Source organism: Lepidochelys olivacea (assembly GCF_965140295.1).
Source record: "Lepidochelys olivacea isolate rLepOli2 genome assembly, chromosome: 14".
Taxonomy (NCBI): domain Eukaryota; kingdom Metazoa; phylum Chordata; order Testudines; family Cheloniidae; genus Lepidochelys; species Lepidochelys olivacea.
Window position 1 is genome coordinate 40,087,037 of NC_140424.1, and position 12,950 is coordinate 40,099,986.

The 12,950-nt window shown below is 49.7% G+C and overlaps 1 long non-coding RNA gene and 1 pseudogene across 2 annotated transcripts in view; one reads left to right on the forward strand and one right to left on the reverse strand.

Moving 5' to 3' along the window:
• The window catches only part of LOC311530891 (zinc finger protein RFP-like), a 181,845-nt pseudogene that overhangs the window by 79,459 nt on the left and 89,436 nt on the right, over positions 1 to 12,950 (reverse strand). The window lies entirely within an intron of this gene.
• Positions 1,970 to 5,086, forward strand: LOC311530938. Its single transcript, XR_014714124.1, has 2 exons — positions 1,970 to 2,818; positions 3,589 to 5,086. It is a non-coding gene; the product is annotated as an uncharacterized lncRNA (long non-coding RNA).

Consider the following 12,950-nt stretch of genomic DNA (forward strand, 5'->3'; position numbering starts at 1 on the left):
GCCTTAAGCTAGTGGACTGGGAGCGATTGGGCCAGACATTGCACGAAGAGCCTCGGGCGCCTGTGCAGGCTTTACACGCCTGGCACCTCTGCCGCGACGCGATACAGTGTGTCGCCTCCGACAGGCCCTCCCTCGCGAGGCTGGTGATCTCGCCACGCCCATCCGCTCCTGCAGCCATCCCCCCTCCTGGCGATGCGACACAGCGTGTCGCCTCGGAAAGGCCCTCTCCAGCACCAACAGAGGGGCTGCCGATCCTGCCACCCCCGTCCGCTCCTGCAGCCATCCCTTCCCCTGCTTCGCCCCCAGTGCCTCTATTACCACCGCCTCCCTGGCCTTCCCCACCGGAGCTGGTGTGTGATCACCCTCCCCCCGTGGGGCCCCCCGGAGGGTCATCTGCATCTGCTCAGAAGCTTTCGCTGGTGCAACAAATGGTTCACGCAGCGAAAGCTCGATCAGATCTTACAGCGGAGGAGCTGGCTGATCTGGTCTCCGTTTGCCCGGTGACCTGGCAGAATGATGACCAGGGCAACCCCGTGGGCACCTGGACCACTTTGCCATACTCGGTGGTTAGAGAGGTAAAGAAAGCAATTCGTGAATTTGGCCTGACTAGCACCTTTGTGCGTGGTCTCATTGAAGGGATGGGTACTGGGTACTCCCTAATTCCTGAGGATTGGAAAACGCTGCTGCGCATGATGTTGTCACCCAGTCAGTATGTTATTTGGCTTAGTGAGTATTGGCAGATGGCAGAACGCCAAGCTCAGGTACATAGAGAGCACGGTATCATTTATGAGCATTTGGCAGGGGAGGGCCCGTTTGCTACTATCGAGATGCAGTCTCAACTCCCTCAGGCCGTCTTCCCCATTATTTCCACCTGTGCCCAGCATGCTTTCAAGAAGGTCCCGGATTCAGGCAAGCCTACAAAAGCTTTGTCAGTATCCGTCAGGGTGCCTCAGAGTCCTTTTTGGATTTTACCAACAGATTGCATGAGGCTATCCTCCGACAGGTGGATAACACTGAGGCAGCTCACGAGCTCCTGTTAAAATTGGCAGTTGAAAATGCAAACGAGGATTGCCTCCGTGCTCTCCAGGCAGCACAAGCCTCTGGTATTTTAGAGCTCTCAGACATGCTGCGGGCGTGCCAGAACATTGGCACACAAGCCCACAAGGCTGGAGTTCTGGCTGCCGCCCTCAGAAAAACTGGGAAGGAGGGGAAGCGTTGTTACCGCTGTGGAAAGGAGGGTCATTTTCAGCGGGAGTGCCGCTCATCTAAGGCACCAGCCCGACCCTCAAAGAAGTGCCCCAAGTGTGGGAAAGGTTATCACTGGGCTAATCAGTGTCGTAGCGGGTCGGGAAACCGCGCGACGGGTCCCCCCCGAACCCAGGGCCAAACGGGGGTGTTTCCTACTCAGACAACCGCTCCTCTGCCTTAAAATCCATAGACTCTATGAGGGCGGCGACTGCTGGAAGTGCAGGGCTTGATTTGATCATGCAGGAGGACACTGACTTTCGGCTGCCAGGGGAGGTCTGTGCCATACCTACACAGGTGACGGGACCTCTCCCTGCCGGCTTTGTAGGTCTTGTTCTCCCTCGCTCACATGCTGGGAAACAGGGCTTTTTTGTCATTCCAGGGGTCATTGATGCTGATTACACTGGCATTATTAAGGTTCAGGTGTGGACTCATCTTCCACAGTCGCTCCCGCGTGGACGGTCAATTGCACAATTGATTTTAGTCCCCTATCAGGTGCCAGCTGCCGAGGATCGAACTCGGGGCAGAGGTGGCTTTGGATCGACGTTGTCTCACTCGCCGTCTCACAGCGCGTCCTCTCCACTTGTTGCTCTGACAATGTCAGTCCGCCCCTCGAAACCTCAGTTCACACTTCTCTTAAATGATGTTCCTTTTACAGGGCTGGTGGACACTGGAGCTGACGTTACGGTGATTCGTGATCTGGAGTGGCCGGTTAGTTGGCCTACGGTTCCTTCTAGAGAATTGTGGGGGATCGGGGGTAGTAAACCCGGGCGCCAAAGTTTGTCTTGGGTCATGGTCTCTAAACCGGAAGGCCGTACCCTTGCTACTATCCGCCCTTTTGTGCTCCCTGTCCACCTCAATATTTGGGGCCGTGATTTACTTACAAAGTTAGACACCACCCTCGATATTAATATCTGATGGCCCAAAACCCTCCCTCACCCACCGTGCCCTCCGCCTTACCCTTGGTATGGCAATCCTTAGAGCCCATATAAATTGACCAGTGGCCCCTCCCTCTAAAAAAGCTAAAAGCACTTCATTCGCTTGTGCAGCAGCATTTGCAAGCACAGCGATTAAAGAGCTCCACCAGTCCCTGGAACACCCCGATGTTTGTTATTAAAAAAAAAAAATCGGGTGCTTGGCGGCTGTTATATAATTTAAGGGAAATAAATAAACGCATCCAACCTATGGGCCCCTTGCAATTTGGCTTACCAAATCCAAATTTAATTCCTCAAACCAATCAATTTTGTGTGTTAGATTTAAAAGATTGTTTTTTCACCATCCCCCTTTGCCCTCAGAATTAGCTGCTGTTATTTTGGCCTTTCAATTTTTTGCTGATTGTCCCTTTAATTTAATTGTGGATACCCATTATGTTTATCAGGTAATTGATCATTTACCCCTTGCCCTCATTACCCCTCAGGTTGATGCAGACCTCCTTCGCCTGTTTTTGTTTTTGCAGCACCTTTTTGCCACTTGTCATTTCCCTTACTTTGTTGCTCATATTCGCAGTCATACCCCTCTGCCTGGGCCACTCACTGAGGGCAATGCACGCGCCGATCGCGCGTTGCGTGGTCAGGTAAATTCCCTTTTTTCTGACCCCATTGAAAGCCATGCCTTTTTTCATCAGTCTGCCTCTGTTTTGGCCCGGCAGTTTCACATTCCTGCTGATCATTCATGCAGGTTCCATTGTCCGTTCCTGCCCCCACTGTGCTGCTGCTGCTCCTACTTTTTCTTATGCCGTTAACCCCCGAGGTACCGCAGCAAATCAGCTGTGGCAGATGGATGTTACTCATGTGCCACAATTTTGCCCCTATTCGTTTTTACATGTTTTCGTTGATACTTATTCAGGCTTCCTTTGGGCAACCCCACAATGTGGGGAAGCCACTAACAAAGTTATTCACCATTTGCTGGCCTGCTTTTCTGTTATGGGTCGCCAAATTAAAACAGATAATGCCCCAGCCTACTGCTCTGCAGCCCTCTCCACCTTTTGTGCCCGCTGGGACGTCCGTCTTAAACACGGAATCCCTTATAATTCCACGGGCCAAGCCATTGTTGAACGTGCAAATCGCACACTAAAAACCTTGCTAGATAAATAATTAAAACAAGGGGAGCTGCGTCTCCGAACCTTAGGAGACATTCAACAACAAATGCATATCCTCTTGTTTACTTTAAATAATTTAACACTGAATGCAGATCAGCAGACCCCTGCGGATTGGCATTTTCACAAATCTGAGGTACTGGAAAGACCGCGTGTCTTTTACCGTCAGCTGCCTGATCCACAGTGGCTGGGCCCAGCACCTCTAATCACTTGGGGTCGGGGATATGCTGCTGTGTCTCTCCCTGCAGGACCGTTGTGGGTTCCAGCTCGGTGTGTGCGACCGGCACTTAAACAACATGGCATGGCACCAGGGGCTGTCGAATCCCATACCAGAGTTTCAGCTGACTTTGGAGGAGACCGCGTTGCCCCCCGAGTCGACAACAGTTGGACGGAGACGGAGGAGGCGTAGTGTCCCAAACCGGCCCGTGACATGGGGAGCAGTAAAAGCATTGGTCGCCACGGCTCAACGAAGACTGGCAGCAAACCAACAGCCAGAGACTTCTGAGACTTTGTTTGTGGCAATTCTCGCCCAAATCACTGCTAATTCTGTGATGATTGTGTGCCTTTTGTGCCTGCTATTTCCTGTAGGGGTTGGCTCGGAAGCGCTTCCCCTGTTACGAGCCCGAATGACATATAACATATGGGAAAGATTGGCTTCAATAGCAAATGTTACTAATTCTGTAGCAGCTGGAGATTTGTTAGGTACATGCCTTATTCCAGTATGTCATCACCCTGAGGAGATGGAGAATAAGACACTGTTCTCTGCTTATGCGAATCTTTCCTCCCAGTACTCTAGCATGGCTAATTGGGGCCCGGCCAACTATACTCTGCCTCGCATGGCTATACCCCTCCACACACCGTACCCGGCCGGGGCTCACAATGTCACCTGTGCGCGTGTAGTTAACTGCACTAGTACAAAGGTGCCCTTGGGCTGTCGAAAAATTTCTCAACCCCTTTTAAATGGTTCCCATGCTGTTAATGTTTCATATAATTATGGCCATATCATCCTACCATCAGGATGGTTTTTTATTTGCGGTTCACGCATCTTTAATTATATTCCTGCAAATTTAAGTGATGGCACCCTTTGCTGTCTTAGTAGAATGACACTTATATTGCCTTTTGCTGGTCACAATTGTAGTAAAAGAAGTGTACCCCTTTTAGATGATTATATTGCAGATGTTGAGCTTTTTGGTTATTCTGTGTTTGTAATCATTGGGCTTATTTTTTTGCTGCTGCTGTGTACAATGTATTCCTTCCTTGTTAAGACTTTCTAAAATTTTGCCCTGGAAAGCTCCCCAGGTTATGTCCTTGTCTGTCTGGGAGTTAAATAGCATGACAAAACAAATTGTTGGCTACCATGAGATGGCCAAATATCATTAAATAAAAACGGGGGGATGTAGAGTTCATGTTTAGCTATTCCACCTGGAAGCAAGCAGGGCACACCCTGACTGTTTTGTAGAAGCAATGCACACATTGCTCTATCCAAGGACAAGGGCTAGATATGAACCATGAGAACTTGATTGTTTGGACAGCAACTGTGGGAGGCTTTCTTAGCCTGGGCTCAAGGCCTGAGAACCAGGATTGTAGTAGATAAAGGATGGTAACTAAGTATATTAATCAACGTCATACATTCCTTTGGGTAGCAGTGTGTAATGCTTAGGGGGAGAAATATAATAAAAGGAGAAGGTGGAAGGCGGGGGGGCAGAACAGCCCATCTCCGCTGACCAGCCTGTTTGCTTGCATAAAGCTGTGTTCTGTCTGATCATTGAACCGCCACACTCCTTGAAGGAGACTTGTATGTCCCCTGTCCTGTTTTACACACGTTCTGCCAAATATGTCATCATATCGAAGTCCCGGAGAATGACCTAGCACATGGGGGGATACTTTCACTGCAGATTTGACAAAACGCAAAGAAAGTAACTATCTGAGATTTCGAAAGATAGCTACAGCACTCGGCCCAAGGTTTAAGAATCTGAAGTGTCTTCCAAAATCTGAGAGGGACGAGGTGTGGAGCATGCTTCCAGAAGTCTTAAAAGAGGAAGACACTGATTGGGAAACTACAGAACCCGAACCACCAAAATAGAAAATCAATCTTCTGCTGGTGGCATCTGACTCAGTTGAAGAAAATGAGCACGTGTCGGTCTGGTCTGCTTCGGATCGTTATCAATTAGAACCCGTCATTAGCATGGAGGCATGTCCTCTGGAATGGTGGTTCCAGCGGGAAGGGACCTAGGACCCTTTAGAGCATCTGGCACGTAAATATCTTGCAACGCCGGCTGCAACAGTGCCATGAGAATGCCTGTTCTCACTTTCAGGTGACCTTGTAAACAAGAAGCGGGCAGCATGATCTCCTGCACATTGTAACCAAACTTGTTTTTCTCAGTGACTGGCTGTACAAGAAGTAGGACTGAGTGGAGTTGTAGGCTCCAAAGTTTTACATTGTTTTATTTTTGAATGCAGGTATTTTTTGTACATAATTCTACATTTGTAAGTTCAACTTTCATGATAAAGAGATTGCATACGGTACTAGCAGTTGGTGAATTGAAAAATACTGTTTCTTTTGTTTTTTACAATAATTTATAATAAAAAAATATAAAGTGCTCGCTGTATACGTCGTATTCTGTAAAAACAAGGAGGAGTCCTTGTGGCACCTTAGAGACTAACAAATTTATTTGGGCATAAACTTTCGTGGGCTAGAACCCACTTCATTGGATGCGTGGAATGTATTCTGTGTTGCAACTGAAATCTATATATTTGAAAATGTATAAAACATTCAAAATATTTAAATAAATGGCATTCTATTATTTTTAACAGCATGATTAATCACAATTAACTTTTTTTAATTGTTTGACTGCCCTAGAATCATAGAATAACAGAGTTGGAAGGGACCTCTGGAGGCCATCTAGTCCAACCCCCTGCCCAGAGCAGGACCAATCCCAACTAAATCATCCCAGCCAGGGCTTTGTCAAGCCTGACCTTAAAAACTTCTAAGGAAGGGGATTCCACCACCTCCCTAGGTAATGCATTCCAGTGTTTCACCACCCTCCTAGTGAAAAAGTTTTTCCTAATATCCAACCTAAATCTCCCCCACTGCAACTTGAGACCATTACTCCTTGTCCTGTCATCTGCTATCACTGAGAATAGTCTAGATCCATCCTCTCTGGATCCGCCTTTCAAGTAGTTAAAAGCAGCTATCAAATCCCCCCTCATTCTTCTCTTCCGTAGACTAAACAATCCCAGTTCCCTCAGCCTCTCCTCATAAGTCATGTGTTCCAGACCCCTAATCATTTTTGTTGCCCTTCGCTGGACTCTTTCCAATTTCTCCACATCCTTCTTGTAGTGTGGGGCCCAAAACTGGACACAGTACTCCAGATGAGGCCTCACCAGTGTTGAATAGAGGGGAACGATCACGTCCCTCGATCTGCTGGCAATGCCCCTACATATACATCCCAAAATGCCATTGGCCTTCTTGGCAACAAGGGCGCACTGTTGACTCATATCCAGCTTCTCATCCACTGTCACCCCTAGGTCCTTTTCTGCAGAACTGCTGCCTAGCCATTCGGTCCCTAGTCTGTCGCGGTGCATTGGATTCTTCCGTCCTAAGTGCAGGACTCTGCACTTGTCCTTGTTGAACCTCATCAGATTTCTTTTGGCCCAATCCTCCAATTTGTCTAGGTCTCTCTGTATCCTATCCCTACCCTCTAGCGTATCTACCACTCCTCCCAGTTTAGTGTCATCCACAAACTTGCTGAGGGTGCAATCCACACCATCCTCCAGATCATTAATGAAGATATTGAACAAAACTGGCCCCAGGACCGACCCTTGGGGCACTCTGCTAGATACCGGCTGCCAACTAGACATGGAGCCATTGATCACTACCCGTTGAGCCCGGCAATCTAGCCAACTTTCTACCCACCTTGTAGTGCATCCATCCAGCCCATACTTCTTTAACTTGCTGACAAGAATACTGTGGGAGACCGTGTCAAAAGCTTTGCTAAAGTCAAGGAATAACACGTCCACTGCTTTCCCTTCATCCACAGAACCAGTTATCTCATCATAGAAGGCAATTAGATTAGTCAGGCATGACTTTCCCTTGGTGAATCCATGCTGACTGTTCCTGATCACTTTCCTCTCGTCTAAGTGCTTCAGAATTGATTCCTTGAGGACCTGCTCCATGATTTTTCCAGGGACTGAGGTGAGGCTGACCGGCCTGTAGTTCCCAGGATCCTCCTTCTTCCCTTTTTTAAAGATTGGCACTACATTAGCCTTAGTAATAGTAGAAGATAGTAATTGTAGTAGTCTATGTTTAGCTATATCTTGTTACAGATTAACGGTGTAACCAAAGGGTTCCTGTCTAGGACTGTATTTTGTTAATTCAGAAGTTAAAAGGAAATATAAACTTTCAGATGAAACTTGGGTGTAATAATGTCATTGTGTATATATCTTTCTCTTTAAAGTTTGTAGTAAACTGTCTATGAACTGCTTTATATATAATTACCTTTTGTTAATCCATGTAGTTTTATTACCTGTGATGTTTGGGAAATAGGAGGTTACTTCCAGAACCTATTATTCACCCAAGGACTGCCTGCTGTCGAGAGGCTGCAAAAACATCTATATAAATTCTTGGGACCTGATCCTTTTATCTCAGATCTTCTTAAGCTTTCTTCAGGGGGAGTTCGAGTCGTAAGACTGAGATCTCCAGTCCCCATCTGGACTGCCCTGATATTGAACATTTGGATATTGGACTAGAACCTTATGAAATGATTCTGAAAAACACTTTTCTCAATTCTAAAGCACCATCTCTATGGTGAAACTGACCTAAGGACTCTATTCGCGTTTGTACGTCTAATGATCTTTTAGCCTTTTCTTTTTTTAATAAATCCTAGTTTAGTTAACAAGAATGGGCTGTAAGCATGTATTTGGGTAAGAACTGAAGTATTCATTAACTTGGTGGGTAACATGTCTCATCCTTTGGGTTTGGTAGAATTCTTTATATGATGAAGATTTTCAGGAATCCCCATCAGAATCTCAGAGGACATTTTCCCACATCAGGTATTGTTAAAGACCTGCCTCTGTTGCGACTCTGTCAAATCATTTATTTTGTTACAGCATTTCCCATACCATGAAGGGTTTACAGAGCTAAATGATGCCTCATGCCTGTGCCAGGTAACTTCCAGTGAAATTAGCCTGTAATTAAAATCCAAAGTTGTTACCCATTAAACTGGACAGCAATTCCCTACCTTGTACTCCTGGGCAGCCTCCTCTATGGGAACCACCGAGTGAGCTCTGTGAGCCCGGGACAGATGGCAAACCACACAGATCAAAGTTTGATGCTCTTCACAGAAGTTTCGGAAACTCCTGGTGTTCCCCACACACGCCATCCGCTCCTGCCATCTGTGACTCTGTTCAGTGGCTGCAGGGTCCGGTGCAGACCTTGGCCCAGGTTGAGGAAGTTCTGATCCCAGCCAGAGCTACCTCCCTGTTACAATGGCCTCCGTGTGTCTTGGCAAGGGAGCAGAGAGTGCGAGGCCCAGCTTTACACTGTCCACGTCCCCCTGTCCCTGCTCCACTCCCCTCCCTCTTCCACCCACCGCCACCACCCTCACCCCATTCCCAGCCCTCTCAGGAGCCCACCTTGTGCCTGCAGCTGCTGGGGAGGAGGCACCAGGGGGTCCTGTGCTGGAGGGATCCCTCACTATGGGGGAGGGGCTTTCTCCTTCCCTACAGCCCATTTGGCCCAGACTAGCTGCCGTACGGGACCAGAGCCCAGTGATGGGCTGGATCCACTTGTAACAATTGGCCTTTAATTTAGGGTCTAGATTTTGGGTGCTGACCTTTAGGCACCTGGGCCTGGTTCTCAGAGGGGCTGGTCTCCTGCAGCTATGGAGGCTACTTGGCTCTGGAGCACCTGCCCTGCAGTTCTCTAGCTGGGAGATTTCAAAAGGCTGCCTGGTGGGACTCACGGAACCACTCTGGCTGGGCCTTGCCCACGTACACCACAGAATAGGTCAGACTGGCACCCGTCAGCTCCAGCCTGGGGTTAGGTTGGCTACACTCCAGTGTAATCCCAGTGGGACTTGGCATGGATCTGCGCTGTCTGGAGTCCTGTTATGGGTGGACTCAAGGTGCTCGGGGTCCCACACAGTGTTTAGCCCAGTGATCTCCTCTCATGCAGACGGGAGTCAGAGTTTAACCCCTCATGGAACAGCACAGGAGTTCAGAATCCCAGTGGGAAACCTCCTCTCCCTGCTGAGCCTGGGGCCTTTATCAAGTTGTCTTTCCCTCCCGATAGACACACTTCTTCATGGGAGGTTGATGTTGAGGTGGCAGCAGGGTGTAATGCTTAGCACAGTGGAGTGGGACTGGGGAGTTTTGGGTTCGAGTCCCGTCTGTGCTGGTGATCCTGGGCCAGTAATTGCTCTTCTCTGTGCCTCAGTTTCCCTCCCACCCTAGTTAGGCTGTAACCTGCTCAGGGCAGGGATTGCCCCTGGCTGGGTTTTGTGCAGGGCTCAGATCTCATATGTGGTCTGTAAGGGCTCTTGTGATGGAAATAGAAGTAATAATAAATTCTATTAAACAAACCAACTTGTACCTTCCTCTCCTGCAATGTGAAGGTAGCACTCTCACAGATTGGGTCTCAGCTCATGTGATTTAAACATCACTGGTGTTAACAGCTTCCACTCAGTAAAATGTTCCCTTATTTCACCAGTGGAAGCTGGGTTTGAAAAGCATTCAGCATCTCCAATAATTTTCCCTCATCAGATATCTTTGAAGACTCCATTTTTTGCCTTTGTTGCCACACTGCCAGATCATTTATTTTGTCATGACATCTCCCAAACAGTGAAGGCTTTGCAGAGCTGAATGCTGCAGTTACATCTATGAGAGGGAACTTTCAGTGAAATTAGCCTGTAATTAAAACCCAAAAGTTAACCCATTAATTCTGACAGCAATTCCCTACCTTGTACTCCTGGGTAGTCTCCTGTATGGGAACCACCGTGTGAGCGCAATGAGCCCGGGACTCTCTGCAGATCGCACAGTTGGGGGTTTGATCCTCTTCACAGAACTGTTTCAGAGCCTCCAGATGTTCCACACACACCCCGCCCCCTCCTGCTCCCTTTGCTGCTTGTAAACTCAGCCCCTTGGCAATTGCCTAGCCCCTGAGCTCCCGGCTATGGAGCCAGGGAGGGGTTGGATAAGGGGCAGGGGATCCCAGGGGGCCGTCAGGGGACAGGGAGCAGGAAGTGGTTGGATGGGGCAGTCAGGGGAGGGGGAGCAGGGGAGGGATAGGGGGTGGGGTCTGGGCGGTGGTTAGGTGCGGGTGGATATGCATCAGGGCAGTCAGGGGACAGGGAGTGTTTGGATAGGTGTGGGAGTCCTGGGGAGCCTGTCAAGGGGCAGGGGTGTAGATAGGGGTAAGGGCAGTCAGGGGACAAGGGGCCGGGGGGGTTGAATGGGTTGGAGATTCTGAGGGGGGCAGTCAGGGGTCGGGAAGTAGGAGGGAGTGGATAGGGGGTGGGGGCCAGGCTGTTTGGGGAGGCACAACCTTCCCTACCTGGCCCTCCATACAGTTTCACAGCCCCGATGTCGTCCTTGGGGCCCAAAAGTTTGCTCATCCCTGGCTTCGACAAACAAGTTTGTTTCCATTTGCAGGAGGTAATGCTGCAAGTGAGACGAGGCAATCTGATGACACTGTTGCAGCCGGGAGTCGCAAGATACTTACATGCCAGATGCGCTAAAGATTCCTCTGTCCCTTCATGCTTCAACCACCGTTGCTTAATATCCCTTCCCCTGGCCTGTTTTATACCTGCTGTCCATGCTCAGACCAGAGCTGATCATTCTTCAGCTTTTCAGACTCTTCTAGAGTGTGTGGGGAAAATTGTTCATCTGCCAGTAGGGTTCCCAACTCTCCTGGACCGGATGCCGTTTGTGGCAATGGCGTCTGGTCCGGGAGAGCTGGAAATCTTATGTGCCAGGGAAATCCGCTCTGGCTGGCATTTCCCATTTGCCTGCCTCCTGCCGAAGGAGAGTCAATTGGCATTTATTTATTTTTGGAGCTTCTCTCACAGACGTAGCTGCTGTCGCCCATTGGGGTGGATTAATTAACTCTCCCGCAGGTGCAGTACAGAAAACTGCTCCCTGCAGGAATGTGCTCCTTATGGTGAACTGAGCATGCTCAGTAACATCTGCCGAAACCACTGTCCTTCACCCTGCCCTTACTAAGCATAGGATTGTGCTGAGTGCTTTTTACAGGGGTTAAAAAGGGGCAAAGGGGACAAATGGGAGGAGGGGGGCAGCCAGGGTCTGAGCAGGGGGTAAAAGTTGACTGGTCGGGGGGTCATGCACCTGACAAACACCTGCCAGGAATTGTCCAGGTAATACTTAGTCCTGCCATGAGTGCAGGGGACAAGAGAAGAGTGCAGGGGACAAACTGCTCTCTGTCCTCATTTGCTCCCTCAGAGAGCAGTTTTTACACAATAGCAGTTGCTTAAGAACCATTCACACATCAGCAACTGGTGCAGGTAGCATATTCCTACAGGGAGGTTTCCCATCTGCCACTGTGTGCAGAGCAGAGGGAGGTCAGCCCATGCTGCACTGGGGGCTGGGACAGCCACATCTGGGGGGGGAAAGGGGGAGCTGAAAGAGGGCTGAAGAGGGTGTAGATAAGGTGGGATTTAGGGGGATGAGGGATGGGTCTGGGGCAGATGCAGGAGGCAGGGAATGGCTGAAGTGGGGATGGGGTGATGCAGGGGAATCAGGGAAGACTTAGGGGCCAGATGGAAACAGGACTTCAATAGAGGGAAACTATCAGTGGGGGGGTCACTGAGAAGGAAAGGGGGGACATGGGGAGGGGAGGCTTTGAGAGCAAGAGCAGACTGGCTGGGGAAGGGAGGGAAAGAGGGTGGGGGTCAGGGAGAAGGAGAGGGCGGAATACAAAAGCAGCTCTCCCACCCCACGGGGCAAGAGAGGGGTAGGGGCTGCCCCACCCAGCAGCCAAAGGAGAATTCTTTTACTGCAAATAGTTAAGGAAGCTTTGGGGGTTTGTGGAGGCTTCCACCTAAGGGCTCAGAAGTTACAAGGCAGGTATCCAGATTAGGGATGAAAATAGCATGTAAAAAGTAACCCTTTCAACTATTACAATTCTACTGGTAACACGTTAAGGAGTTCACAACATGGGCATCTGCCCAGCATCCCGGCTGCCGCCATGATGGGTTTAGCCCGGCAGAGCACACACAGAACAGCTGGAATTGCTCTGGGCCCAGTGGAACGATTTTAGAGTAGGGGTGTGGTGCCCCCCTTGTCCCTGTCTGTGCCCCCCACCCCTTTGACGGGGGGCCGGGAGCAGGGCCATGGCTCTGGGAGGGTTGGAGTTGGGACACAGACAGGGGTAAGAGGCCCGAGGCTGGACGTGGAAGCTGATGAAGTCATCCCCATCATACTGGCATTTCCCCTGCCCCCCGGCGGTGTTCCAGATCAAGGCCTCCGTCCTGTGGAACCCAGGGGGAGGGCAGGGACAGAACTAGGTCAGCAGCCAGAAGTGCTCAAAGATCACGAGTCCAACCCCCTACCCCCCTACCCCCAATCAGTTACAGAGATTACCAAATTTGGATGC